Here is a 12,997-nt window from a genome sequence, read left to right on the forward strand (position 1 = left end):
TCAGCTATCTGCTTCTAGAAACTCATCAAATTCTAGTGGGCACACGTGGGAGTTGCATGTGATAACACTGGAAAATCAGCTCTTCTGGGGGAATCAAAAACTCAGGCTCTGTTTCTTTACAGAAGCACAGCAGAGAAGCTTCAGAATACAGGACTGCACTTCCACTCCTGCCCTAAGACTATTGCTAAATACCTAGTTAGTAAAAATGCCTGGCTTACTGCCTATCTTACCAGGGGAAAATGTGATCAGGAAAGGAAGTTTCCATAATCTTGAAGGATTATTTCCTCCAAGAAGACCTTTGATTCCAACAAAATCTTAAACATATGGACTTCTCAGTTCAGTCCTCAAGTGTATTTAGTGTTTTTTTCTACAAGTGCTTAAAATACTTGAAAGTGCAGTGAAGGATCTTCATACAGGCTGGCTGAATGACTCCTCTGCTTAGCACTATGCATGTTCTTTTTTTGGTTTTTCTGTGTACTCAACCACTGGAGCTAGTTCTGAACAGTTTAAACAAAACACCCTTAAACACTTCAGGGAGAAAAAAACCCAAACAGAGAAAAGCAGTCTGTGCAAATAGAGACGAATGCCTACACAAAAGCCGGGAAGAACTGCTTCCTGTAGGAAACCTCCTCGCTGACATTTTGCCCTTCTCATCTGTCTTCAGTTTTTCTCTTGAAGGAATTTTTGTTTCTCTTCATTTTTGTTTCAGACAGGGAAGATAACTTTCTATCTTCTAAATCAGTGCAAATGTATCTCAGATCTCAGCCAGTGCATTTTGTGTACCACTGGAAAGGTAAGAGCTGTACCTCTGCACTTTGGAAGTGGGTGTATGACAGTTACACACACCTGAAGCAATGACAGATCCCTGACCTGTCCTAAACTTCACAGCTTTTCTCCACAGCACAGCTCAGTCCTTCCTGCTTACTCATTTTGATGGGTCCTTACATTTGCTTTATAGGAAAATAATTCACAAATACAGATTCCCGAAGTCCTGCTAATTTGATGCATTTTTCCATACATATAGTAAATAAAAGGCAAAGCCTACGAGTAAATACAATTACAAGTAGCTTTCTGTACTCCCTTTTATTACATATACAGACTACTTAGAGACACAGAGACTCTGAAAGTTGTACAAAGGGACATCCTTGTCCATTCACATGCAGCGTGACCTTCCCAATCCGCACATCTTCCTCACCAGCTAGACCCAATGCAGAAAACATTACAGGGCAGGGAGAGTTGCAAGGAGGCTGCATCACTGATATCTCTGCAGCTGATGCTGTTATGCAAGAAACACCCTTTTCCCTGCAAGTAGGGTCAAAGGGTGAGAGGAGAGGTGCTGTAACTTCTTTAGTGAGAAAACATGGAGACTCAGAGCAAAGCTCACCCTGACCTACAGTTATGTTTAGCTGTGACACTGTCCAGGGTTTGGCATCCAGCTGCAATACTGGGAAACCCACCACTGAAAAGCAATACTCTGATCCTTGGTCACACCTCACCTGGCATCAGCAACCAAGTTGTCCTCTGCTCTGGCTCTCAGTGTGGTGTCTTTCTGAGCAGGCTGGTCCTGGAGCATGGCCCCTGCAGGCAACCAGGACCGTGTGTTAGCCACAGCGTGGCTGTTCCTGCTGCTTTGAGGTCAAAGAATGAGCAGATTTAATGAACACCATTCTTCAGAAGCAGGATCACAGAGTATCCTTTACATTCATTGGGTTTTATTAAAATACTAGTGAAAGTGCTTTCTGATTCCATTGCAGAATCAGCAGTTGGTTGTTGGTGTTTTTTTTAATGCTATCTCAGGCAAAGTGATTTAGACTAAGGTTTTGAAACCACCAGTAATATTTGGTGTGCAAGAAATGGAAAGCTGAGCTTTGTTTTATGACAGTACTTTGATTTTTAATTCAATTTGCTCATTATGTTGGTTTAAGAAGTGGTGTTTAAAACAGCTGCTGCCTGTCTGTAAAATCAGGGCTTTTTCCTCTTCTTTTCTTACTGAAAGGAAAGCAACAAATCAAATGCCAATAGACTAAAAATATCTGCTGGGTACACTGAAAGAGATGAAAGGGTCAGATGACACACAGATGAGCATTACTCATAAATATTTAATGGCAAGTAGTACCATAATTCTTCTTCGTGTTCTGTATCTTCTCATGCACATCTCCAGATTGCCTCTCTTCCTGGTGTTTGCTCTGTTGCAGCATGTAAAGCCCAGGTCCTATTGAGCTAAGCTAGCATGGCCCATGTCTGCATCTCTGTGATGGTGCTGCAGGACCACAGCATGCCCTGCACAGCTCTAAGGAGCTTAAGCAGAAGAAATGGTCATCTAAAGGTATAGAGCCTCTGTGGCACCAGGACTTCAACCAGTTTTAGAAATATTGCCTGTGCTGAGCCTCAGCCCAGCCCTCGGAGGCAGGGCAGCACTATTACCTGCTTGCACAGAGGGCTGAGTCAAGGATGGACTCTGTGACTTCAGCAGTGCCACAAGGATCCTGTGGCACAGGCAAGAGCACTGCAAAATCCCTTTTCCTTGCTTCAGTACTAACCTTGCCTTCATCACCAGATGGACCAGAATTAGTCGTACCCAGAGAGAACTTGAGGAGAGAGGGAAAGGAATATGGTTGTCACTCTTCATGTGCTAACAGGAATAAAACAAATTGCAGCTCCTAGTACTTCAGGGATGGCCGTGAGTCAGGAATGCTCAATCCCACAGCAGCGCATTTGCTGTGCTGCCCTCTCCTCCACAGCAGAGCAGACGCGATTAGCGCTCAGGGCTGGCTTTCCTTGTTAAACGTCCCCCAGGACACAGGCTCTGCCATCTCACATTTTCCAGTATTTCTGGATTTGGGATAGTTGCTGATTTCCTGAAAGGGGGTAAAGGACTGTTTTAGTTTACTGTGATCTTTTTAAAGTGTGTTTTCTGCCAAGGGCTGCTGACATCTGGACAGAGTTTTGCCAGAGCTTGTGGAAATCATGTGGAATGGTTTGGGATGGAAGGGACCTTAAGGATCATCTAGTTGTGACCCCCTTGCAGGGGAACACCTTCCACTGGACCAGGTTGCTCAGAGCCCCATCCGACCTGGTCTTCAACACTGCCAGGGATGGGGCAGCCACAGCTTCTCTGCGCTACCTGTTCCAGTGTTTCACCACCCTCACAGTATCTAATCTAAATCTAACCTCTTTCTGTTTAAAGCCATTACCCCTTGTCCTATCACTACATGCCCTTGTAAATGCTTTTAGCTAAAACAAATATTAAAGTCAAGCCTTTACAGGATTTAAAACTATTTATGGGTGTGGTTTACCAAGCATCTTAGGCTGATCTGAACCAGCGTTACTCCTGAAAAAAGGCATTTTGGCCCTTCCCTCTCCTGTGACTTCTCATTCCTGCTCTAAGCCGTAGCGGCAAGGTCATCGGGCTGCAGACAAAGCCTTCAAGACAGAGTGATAGCTTCCTGCTGGATCAGTGAGCTGAACTAGCTGAGCATGCCAGGTACTAGTGTGAGCCTGAAAGACTGCAAAGCAAGGGTGGAGAGGACAGGACGTCTGCTTTCAGTGCAACACAGCTTTAGAATAGCTTAAGATACTTAGGAATATGAACCATCAAATCTTACAGTGTCAAGACTAGAGTGCTGATCTGAGATACGGTAGAAGTTAAAAGTTAAAGTTGGTTAAAGTCACTCCTGTGTCAAGCTGAGCAGGGATTCTGACAAGCCAGCATCATCTACCCTTACATATATAAACTCTTTGCTTGTCTCTCTCAGTTGTTGTGGCAATATTCTGGACTGAAGATAGAAAGAAGAAAAAGCAAAATGTCAGAAACACAGAAGTTGCTGCAACAGGGTATCTAACCCCCATCGGCTGTCTTGAGTGCAGTTATAAACACACAGGCACCCATCCACACCAACTGCCCTGTGAGTAAGAGATGTCAGCCTTGGACAGACTTGCTGATCAGTTGCCAGCAGTCTCCTGACCAAAATATATGGACTAAAGCTTTGAACATGGCTATCAGCCAGAGGAGCACCTGCTCCTCTCTTTCTGCCCCAAACACCTAGTTACATTAGCTGCTGCATGCTTAGTTTTGTTTACAGTTTCCCACTAACCTCTACCATGCTTCCTTTCCAAGAGAGCTTTGATAAAGCTGAACACGGCACTTACTGAACTGGCAGAACTGGACTCCCTCTTGCAATCAACGTAAAGGGGCTCTGCCAGAACTGGATGTACGGGGCTCTCCAGGAACCCATACCAGAACATGTGCTGTCTTTAGAAACAGTGCTTAATCTTATTTCACAGGTGCCTTGTTTACCAGGACTATGGATGAACCAGGGCCAGCCTCTCTAAAAACCCTGGCTGCATCACAGGGAGTGAGGTTGGGTAAGTAAAGTAAAACAGAGGGTTTATCCCTGCCCTCTCTTGCCATTTAAAACTGTCTCTTCTCCCTACAGAAAGCAGTGTAGATGTTTCACAAAGCTGAATGCCGTTGATGTGTTTTCTAGTCTGGCTATTTCAACACTTAATTATTCCATTCTTACTCCCCCAAATGTCTTTTTTACTTGGCTCCTTGGAGCTAGCAATTACAGACAGGATTCAGGTAGCAGAGGTTAGGAGGAGCACATCTGGCTTCCCAGATTTGAAACTGTCCCTGAAATTTGGTGCCCCAGTGGACTAAAAATCGGAAGGAAGGACAATAGCTATCTGTGACATAGTAAAGCCAGATAGCTTGTGAAATTTGTGCGAGAACACCAGCCTTTGATCACTGCTGAACACTGCACCTCTGATCAATAGCTACTGGTATGTAACGTCCCCAGCCGTTTGACAAGGTCAAGAAGCCGCTGATTTCACACATTTCCTTACTGTTCGCACTTCCATTCTAATTTCAGCACCATTCCCCTTTCATAAAATTAATAGAAATTGCTAGAAATGACAGAGAACACTGAATGAAGTCTTTTTCTCTCTCTCACTTATGTCTTACACTGTGGACCTTGTCTCTCCATGAGGGAGTCCAGGACAGTCCCTGGGCCATGTCAAGTACTGCGCCTCTGCCCACCAGGAATGAGACGGTACCACTCCTGGCTAATGCTGGGAAATGTGAGGAGACATGCCAAGAGTCTGAACTTGGCTCTACTGTACCACTGTGGCTGTGGTTGTAAATAATTTTACATCTCTCATCGACAGTTGGACTGATTCAAACACTAACAATAGGAAGGACATCCTCACAATTAAGCATGCGTCAGATGAAAACTAAGTGGCAGAAGCAATTTAATAACCCAGCACCACACCTTGCCCCATGGCAACAAAGCACATCAAGAAGTTGCTGTTGTTGGCAGTGCTAATGGAGGGCTTGTCTGAATTATAGAAATGACACAGTATGTCTCCAGCTGGGATTTGTAAGGGTTGGGAAGCACTCTCTGGTCCATGGCAGAGTCTTCTGCTGGGCAAAGACAGGAAACATTTCTACTAAGCAAAGGAGAGAGGCTCTCACTTGGTGCAAGACAGTGCTCTTGGACAATGTTTCCTATAAGCAATTCCAGCCCAAATTCTTAATAGTTACATTTCAGAATACGGCCCTAATCACTTAAGCTACAAGCTTTCTAGACTTCATCTTATTTCCTAGATTTGAAAAAGACAACTGGCTTTGCCTGGCAGATCTTTTTTTGAAACTGGGAGTTGCAGAAAGAGAGTAAAACCAGCTTGTTGTTGCAACTGAAATGACTGTACTTGCACCTGATCTTACAGCTTCTCAAATTCATCATTAGCACTGTTTGCATATTTTACTTTTTGAGGCTCACCTCAGCTGGATAAACATACGGAGTTGTGGGCAGATAACAGGAGTGAAAGAACAGGCAGCGAAATGTAAGTCCTTGAGTAGGACTGAGACCAGGTCTGCAGGTCAGTTCCTCCAAGCTACAAATGGAAACCTTGGCTTCGGCTTGTGCAACAGGGGGTTCTGGGACTGGTGGATGTTAAGAATAAGGTTGCAGGGGCATACATGGTCCTTGTAGATCTGACCACCTGTAGAAGGAACCACAAGCTTCATGCCTACTGTGTATGCATGGATCGACAATACTCTAAATATATTTAGGGAGGGTTGTCTTCATTCATTCACTCTATTATACAGAGGCATACAGAAGTCATGACTCTGCTGTGGGAGTTACTAGGTAGATGCATAATAAGGAGTGTGGCTCCAGACTAATAGTGGATTGAAGGGGGTGGTTCTATCATGTTTTGAAACGAATTCTTCTTATGACAGAAACAATTTGCATATTACTTCACTTACTTACCAGTCAAAATAACAGTTGGCAGCAGTCTCTATTAGTAGCTCGTAAGAGTGGAAAATTGCTGCCAAAGGTTATGTTTCTCTGTTGGGGAAAACTTTGCTTCTAGAGATTTCATTGAAACCACACCCTAAAAACACTGTGGAACAGGGACGGAGATTATAAACACTGGCTGAAAACAGGTGGTTTCCAGAACTTGCGTAGAAATTGGCCCCACTCCTGGGAATGGAAGAGAAAAAGTGGAGCCCAATGGACACTGAACTAGGCAGGAATGTTCCCCTTGCTGCTCAGCGCAGCGTACTGGGCTTTACACAAATACACATGAATGTCAAACCTGAATTTATCGCCATCCATGTGTGCTTATGAAGCCTATTCCTGAGCTCATTAGTGGAATGTGAAAAATGCTTCAAGTCATTCGTACCATAAAGAAAAGCATGCCAGCCATCCCTCTATTCTCTTCAACAGACGTGATATTTTCTATTTGCAGTGAAAGCCACGCAAAATTCAGAGATCACATCCATGCTGTGTGGCCAAATTGTGCCGGAGTCAGGAGCACGGTTGGATTGGCAGTGGGTTGGCCCTGGGACCATTCAGGTTATCTGGCCAGTGCCAGCAGCCACCATGTCCATTCGCTTTGACCTGTGCTCTTCCCCAGTGTGACACCCCACTCAGCTGGTGCTGCAGAGAGCATTTAGCACGAGCGACTGCGGTGAGTAATTTAAAGCAGAAAGGCCGGTCTGGTAAGGGAATTGTGAAACTACTGCACTGCTGTAGAAGACTAGAATGTTTAAATAACTGAATATCCTTACTGAAGAATGCACAAAAGAAGCCAGGACTTCTCCATGACATCCTTTTCTTTGGTGCTATGGGAGTTCCTACAGACCTTCCCTAGTTGTGATGGTAAGAAACAGGGTAACAGTAAGGTGCTAAGTGACAGCTGGGGAAGTGGTTCTTCCCGTAACACTCCTCAACCATCTGCCGAAAGATACTCTTCTGGTTTTAAGTAAAAGCAGACGCTGGGCCTTGGAGGTGAATGGCAAGTGGGGAACTCACTTGGTGGCTTTGTGTCCATCCTTTACACTGATCCTGTACACCCAAACCGACACCAGTAGATCGGGTTCCTTTTTTGTATTTTCCTGAGCACTTCTCAGCCAGGTAGTAGATAGAAAGGTCTGGAAATCCTTCTCTTCCCAGTAGCACTTCCCAGCTCTGTGTCTTGTTTCAGTTCCTGAAGCGTACATGGAAACTGTTAATCCATCAGTTAAACCTTCACGCAGCTCCTTCCTGAACCTCTGTAAACAGGCTGATACCGCAGGTCACTGCCTCAAGCTTCCTCTGAAACATTCACTGGCACTTGGCTGCCAGGTCGAGCAGCTGCAAGCCTTCTCACTGAACCAACAGAGCAGATCTGGCCCAACCTCTCTCATGTTAATTTGGTTACAGTGACTAACCACCTTCCACGATTTCCAGGCTAATTGCTATAACATTCTCCAGCTGCCAATATGGTCTGTAGAAAATTTTGATTCAAAGTGTTCTAATTGTAAAACATGGTGGCTTATGTATGACCAAATCAAAGAATCTCATCCTAGCTACCAAAGCCTTTAATGGGTGAAAGTGCCTCCAAAATAATCTCTTTCCTGCTTCTTCTGCAGATACACACTTCAGGAATGAGGAAATAATCCACACCGTAGGTTTAGGAAAGTAGGATCTGCTCCTGTCCTGCAACTCACCTGGATTTGGCACTGGCTTTCATGTTCACTGACAGTTTGCCTTCAGTACAAAATTCAAGACCCATACTCTGTTTTCCGCAGTAATAAAAGCTTTGGCTTAGGAATAGTTGATTGCTTTCAGCACTCTGCGGGATAATTTTTATTTTTTCACATTTGCAAGCAATAGAAAGAACTAAAAAAAGATGCCAGTGTTACAATGTTGTAGTGCTTTGTTAGTAAATTTAGTGATAGCAGTATTATCTGGTATTATCCCAATGTTCTCAGCAGATGACCCTTCTCCCTGCATTCCCTTTGCTTAGCTCAGGGGTCCTCAAACTTTTCAACCAGGGGGGCCGGCGCGCGGATGCAGTGGCAGGCAGCCATCTGCGGCTGCTTGGTTTCCCCCCCCAACCCCCGGCGGGGGGGGCGGGGGGGTCTGTAAATACCGGGGGCCGGATTGAGGACCCTGGGGGGCCGTATCTGGCCCGCGGGCCGTAGTTTCAGGACCACTGGCTTAGCTGATTCACTCTGCTACATACACTTTGGTTTGCAAGCCGCCCTGTATAAGGGGTGTCAAGGTGAGACTGATTCATCTGTAGGGGGAAACAGACTTACAATGATCAAAGTATACTTTTTTGTGGCCAGGCTAACATAGCAGATTTTGCAATGCCATGAGCAGCTCAAAAAGTGAAGCACTCACAGTGACTCAGAGTCATACACACGTGATCGCTTAGCATCAGCAGTCTAACCCCCCAGTGCAAGAGCCCTCCTTTCTCTCCCATGTTTCCCAGAAAACAGTTTTGAAAAGCACAACTTTATCCTCCCCTCCCTGTGCATCGCCACATGCTAGTATCTCACTCAGCCTTACTCACTCATGCAAATTCCACCACCTTTGCTGGGTAAGCGTTCCCCACACCCCACCCCCCCACCCCCCTTCCTCCCCCTACCCCTGCCTCAGCTGTTGAGATGCAGCAGAAGTGATCCTGGCTATGCTGCCAACACATATGGCCCAAAGCTTCCTGAGGTCAGTCACGCTCAGCTGTGACAGTGCCTGAGTCCGCAGGGAAGGTGCCTCACTGAGCTGCACTCTTTGGATCCTGTGCAGATAGGAGAGAGCGAAGATAACGACATAGACACAGAGCCACCAGGAATGCCTAAGCTATCGCAGCAGGTGCTATGACATTTCTGCCGGAGGAGGAGGTATGGGCCCATGCTGTCAACATCTCCTTGCCAGCAAACCCATGTAAGATGCAGCACGCCGAAGCATTTATTCCTGTTCAAGACGCCTTATCACCCTGCACAGGATTCTTCCTAGTCTTCCTCTCTGTCTATGAGGTTTGAGTGTATATTAGTTGTGTAGGTGTCCTAGGCTTTATGACAGCAGGACCCAAACTTTGGGCAACACAGTCCAGGTTTGTCCCGTCTCAGGGAGGCCTGTGATTTTTAAGATACATCCAACTGACTCAGAAGCATGGTTGCATTCTGAAGAATGATCTTTAAATATGCAAGTTTTGGATTTGGACCTCACCCAGAGTAGTCTGGCTGGTGCAGAAACGCTAGGTCAGTTTGGTTAACGCAAGCCTGAACCAGTGCCACTGAGACTCATCTGGCTTTGAGGAAGCATTAAGCTTCTGGCCTTACTTCCTGTAAAGCTTGTTAAAATAAATGGTGTAGCCACCCACACCGAGGAGTACCATCAGTCCTCTTCCATGCAGCTCATCTGACTTTTGGAGATCCAAACACTTCTACCTGCAAAGTCTGAGTGGCTTGGCTGTAACCCTTTTGGAAGCCAAGTACCTCAGGCATTGTTAAAAATTTATTTTCTTCCTCTTTTCTACCCCCTACCTTGCCTTCCAAGTTGGCCTAAGTTTAACAGACGAAGAGTGAAACAGAAGTAAATTTTAATATTGTACATGGGATTTTTTGGGCCACCTTCAAAGAAGGTAACTGCACTGCTCCGTCTCCTCTGACTTAAAGGTTTCAGCCAACAGCACGCTTCATTTACTTTGTTTGGCATTACTCCTCCATTTCCTTGGCAAAACTGAAAAAGTGATGTGATTCAAATCCAGGCACCCGTTTTAAACAATGATGCTGCAGCACAGCATCTTTGGAATACAAAGGTTGCAATGAACTAACAAGTAACTTCTCCTTGGAGTGGACAATTCAGCCAGCACAGGTTTAGGACCTGGAATTGGCTCCAGCACAGCCAGCTCTAACAGCTTCACTGTTGCTTTCTCCAGAGACCTCACCATTTAGGAAACTGTGCACTGGCTACTTTCTAAACCTCCTGGCTTTGTCAGCCTCTTCACACTTGAGAGTTGCTAAACCTCTGTAGTTTCATAACTTTCTCAATCATTGGAATCACAAGGATCCTAAAATTTGTGGCTGCCTCCAGTTTACAACCTTTTAAGGTGAGAAAAATCATATATATCCACCTCTACCCAAGGTCACCTCTCATTGTCCTTCTTGTCCCACCCTCAAAATCTTTTGCTTTTAGCCACTGATCTGTGGCTTTCCAAACTCACCAGTCAGGTCGGCAGCAGAACTGCCACAGGGAGTAAAACCAGGAAAACCCAATATGATGCACTTTCCTATCCTATACATGCTGCTGCATGCCAGGGAGAAAAGACTCTACTTGGAAAAATGGTTTACAATAAAATGCTTGCTTCCTATCTTCTTCAGAAAATTTCTTCAGAATCTGAGTGCAGATGTCAGCAACATACATTTATAAACTTTAAGATCATCTGTAATGCATCTTGGTCTTCAGCAACTGTGTTGCAAGCTTGAGAGTTTGTCTATATTACAGATTTTGAAGACAAAATGAATGTTGGAGGTAAACGGCTTTATCCTTAAAATCAGAAGCTCTGCTCTGAAGCTTCAAAGAAATGCAAGGAAGAGTCTCTTACTGGTTAGTATGCAGCTTCACCTATTTCACCAGCAGGAGCTGAGCTTAGCATTTTCCTTGCACAAACTTATACATACTGTAAATTTATGGCTAAACTTCTTTGACCTTGCAAAGACTTGCATTTCATCCATTTCTGGAGTCAGGCAGAATCATTACGTTTTAAACACAGTTCTGAAAATTGTGGAATGAAGTTCTGCCTCTGCTTGCATCCACAAAGAAAAACAGAAAATCAATACAAGTGAAGCAACTGAAGGGATGCTCACTTGTATCACTTTATTAGCTTTTTTTGGTCAAACTTGTCATTTGGGACAATGATTTATATTTTTTTTTGGTCAGTGACACATGATTTATAGGAAAGCAATCCAAATCTACCCTATGACTGTGATTTGCTTTTCTCAACGTATTACCATAAAAACTGTAAATGATGCAATAGGCTATGACTGCCATTCAAAGACTCATCATAGCATCTGCTGAGTAATTTATATTCTCAGGTCTGCATTTCACAGTAAATGGAAGCAAAGAATCGTTAGGAACATGCTGTTGGGGAGAAAAAAAAAAAAGAAGAAAAAGAAAAAGAGATAAAGACTACTGCATCGATGTTGGCAAGTTGACCATGCACCTTGAGCACACATAAAGTATCTGGGGAGGCATGAGTGGGAGGAAGTAGCTGGTATCAAAATCTTGCCACTCCACCACAAGTAGTACAGTGGTGAATTAAATCCCAAATTAACAGACACTACTGACAGCCCTACATTGGAAAAACATCTCACAGTAGTCTCCACTTTCCTAAGACTTGTGACACCAAGTCGCACTCCTCTGCAGTCACACAGACTCAGTGAAGTAACTCCAAGTTTGATACCTGAGCAACAGGCCTAAAGACACCAGCTAGAAAACTCGGAAGTCTTACGAGATGGGAGGGACCCCTCCACATACCAGAATCTGACACAAGTGCTGATCACGTCCACAGCTGGAAGGTGAAGCACGGTGGTGGCCATGAACTAACACAGGCAAATATGGGCTGTGGAAAGCTGGGCTCTTCGCTGGGCAACTCTGAGCAGTGGTGGGAGATGCTGAACTCAGTTTGTCAGAGGCAGAGTATCAAGAGCACAGACACCTCAGGGTAGGACTGCTCATCAACATACTTCTAATTGAGGATCGGACTTCTAACAGTTAAACAGGAGCCCAGTGATTTAATAAAGAAAGGGTAAAATATGCAAAGAAAAGTAGTGGGAAACAGCAACCAGCATTTTAAGAAGAGTCTATTTAATTCCTTTGTAACATGCACAGGGAGGAGGTGGTGTGCAGAGCTGCCTCTATGGAGTGCTGTACAGATTGTGCAGTTACCAGTGAGTAAATGTCCTGGTTTCGGCTAAGATAGAGTTAATTTTCTTGCTGGTACAGTGCTGTGTTTTGGATTTAACATGAGAATAATATTGATAACAACTGAGGTTCTTAGCTGTATAGACTTCTCAGTTTCTTAGGCTGCCATTGAGTGAGTCAGGGGTTAGGGTGGTGGTAGTGGTGCACAAGAAACTGGGACAGCTGACCCCAACAAGCCAAAGGGATATTCCATACCAGAGAACGTAATGCTTGGCATATAAAGCTGGGGGGAGTTGGCCAGGCAGGGAGATCGCTGCTTGGGACTGGCTGGGCATGGTACAGCAGGTGGTGAGCAACTGTACTGTTGCATCAATTGGTTGGGTTTTTTTTAGTTTTATTTCTCTTTCTCATTTTGTTATGGCTCTTTTCATTATTATTTATTATTATTGTTATCATCATCATCATTATACTTTATTTCAATTATTAAATTGTTCTTATCTCAACCCACAGGTTTTACCTTTTTCCGATTCTCCTCCCAGGCGGGAGTGAGTGGCTGTGTGGTTCTTAGTTGCTGGCTGGGGTTACATGACAGTAATGTTAAGAGTTTAAACAAGCAGCAGCAGCTGCACAGTCCCCTGTGTGGTGAGGGGATCCTTAATGTAAAGGACCATCAACACAGCACAGCGTTCTCCCCCTTTGCAACACAGCATAATCTGGAGGATTCGTGATGACAGACAGACTCACATCTGCTGTTTTGGCTCCCATTGTAAAAAAAAAATACCACAAAGGAAAAGCTA

Source organism: Falco naumanni, chromosome Z, assembly GCF_017639655.2.
Source record: "Falco naumanni isolate bFalNau1 chromosome Z, bFalNau1.pat, whole genome shotgun sequence".
In the NCBI taxonomy this organism is placed as follows: Eukaryota; Metazoa; Chordata; class Aves; order Falconiformes; family Falconidae; genus Falco; species Falco naumanni.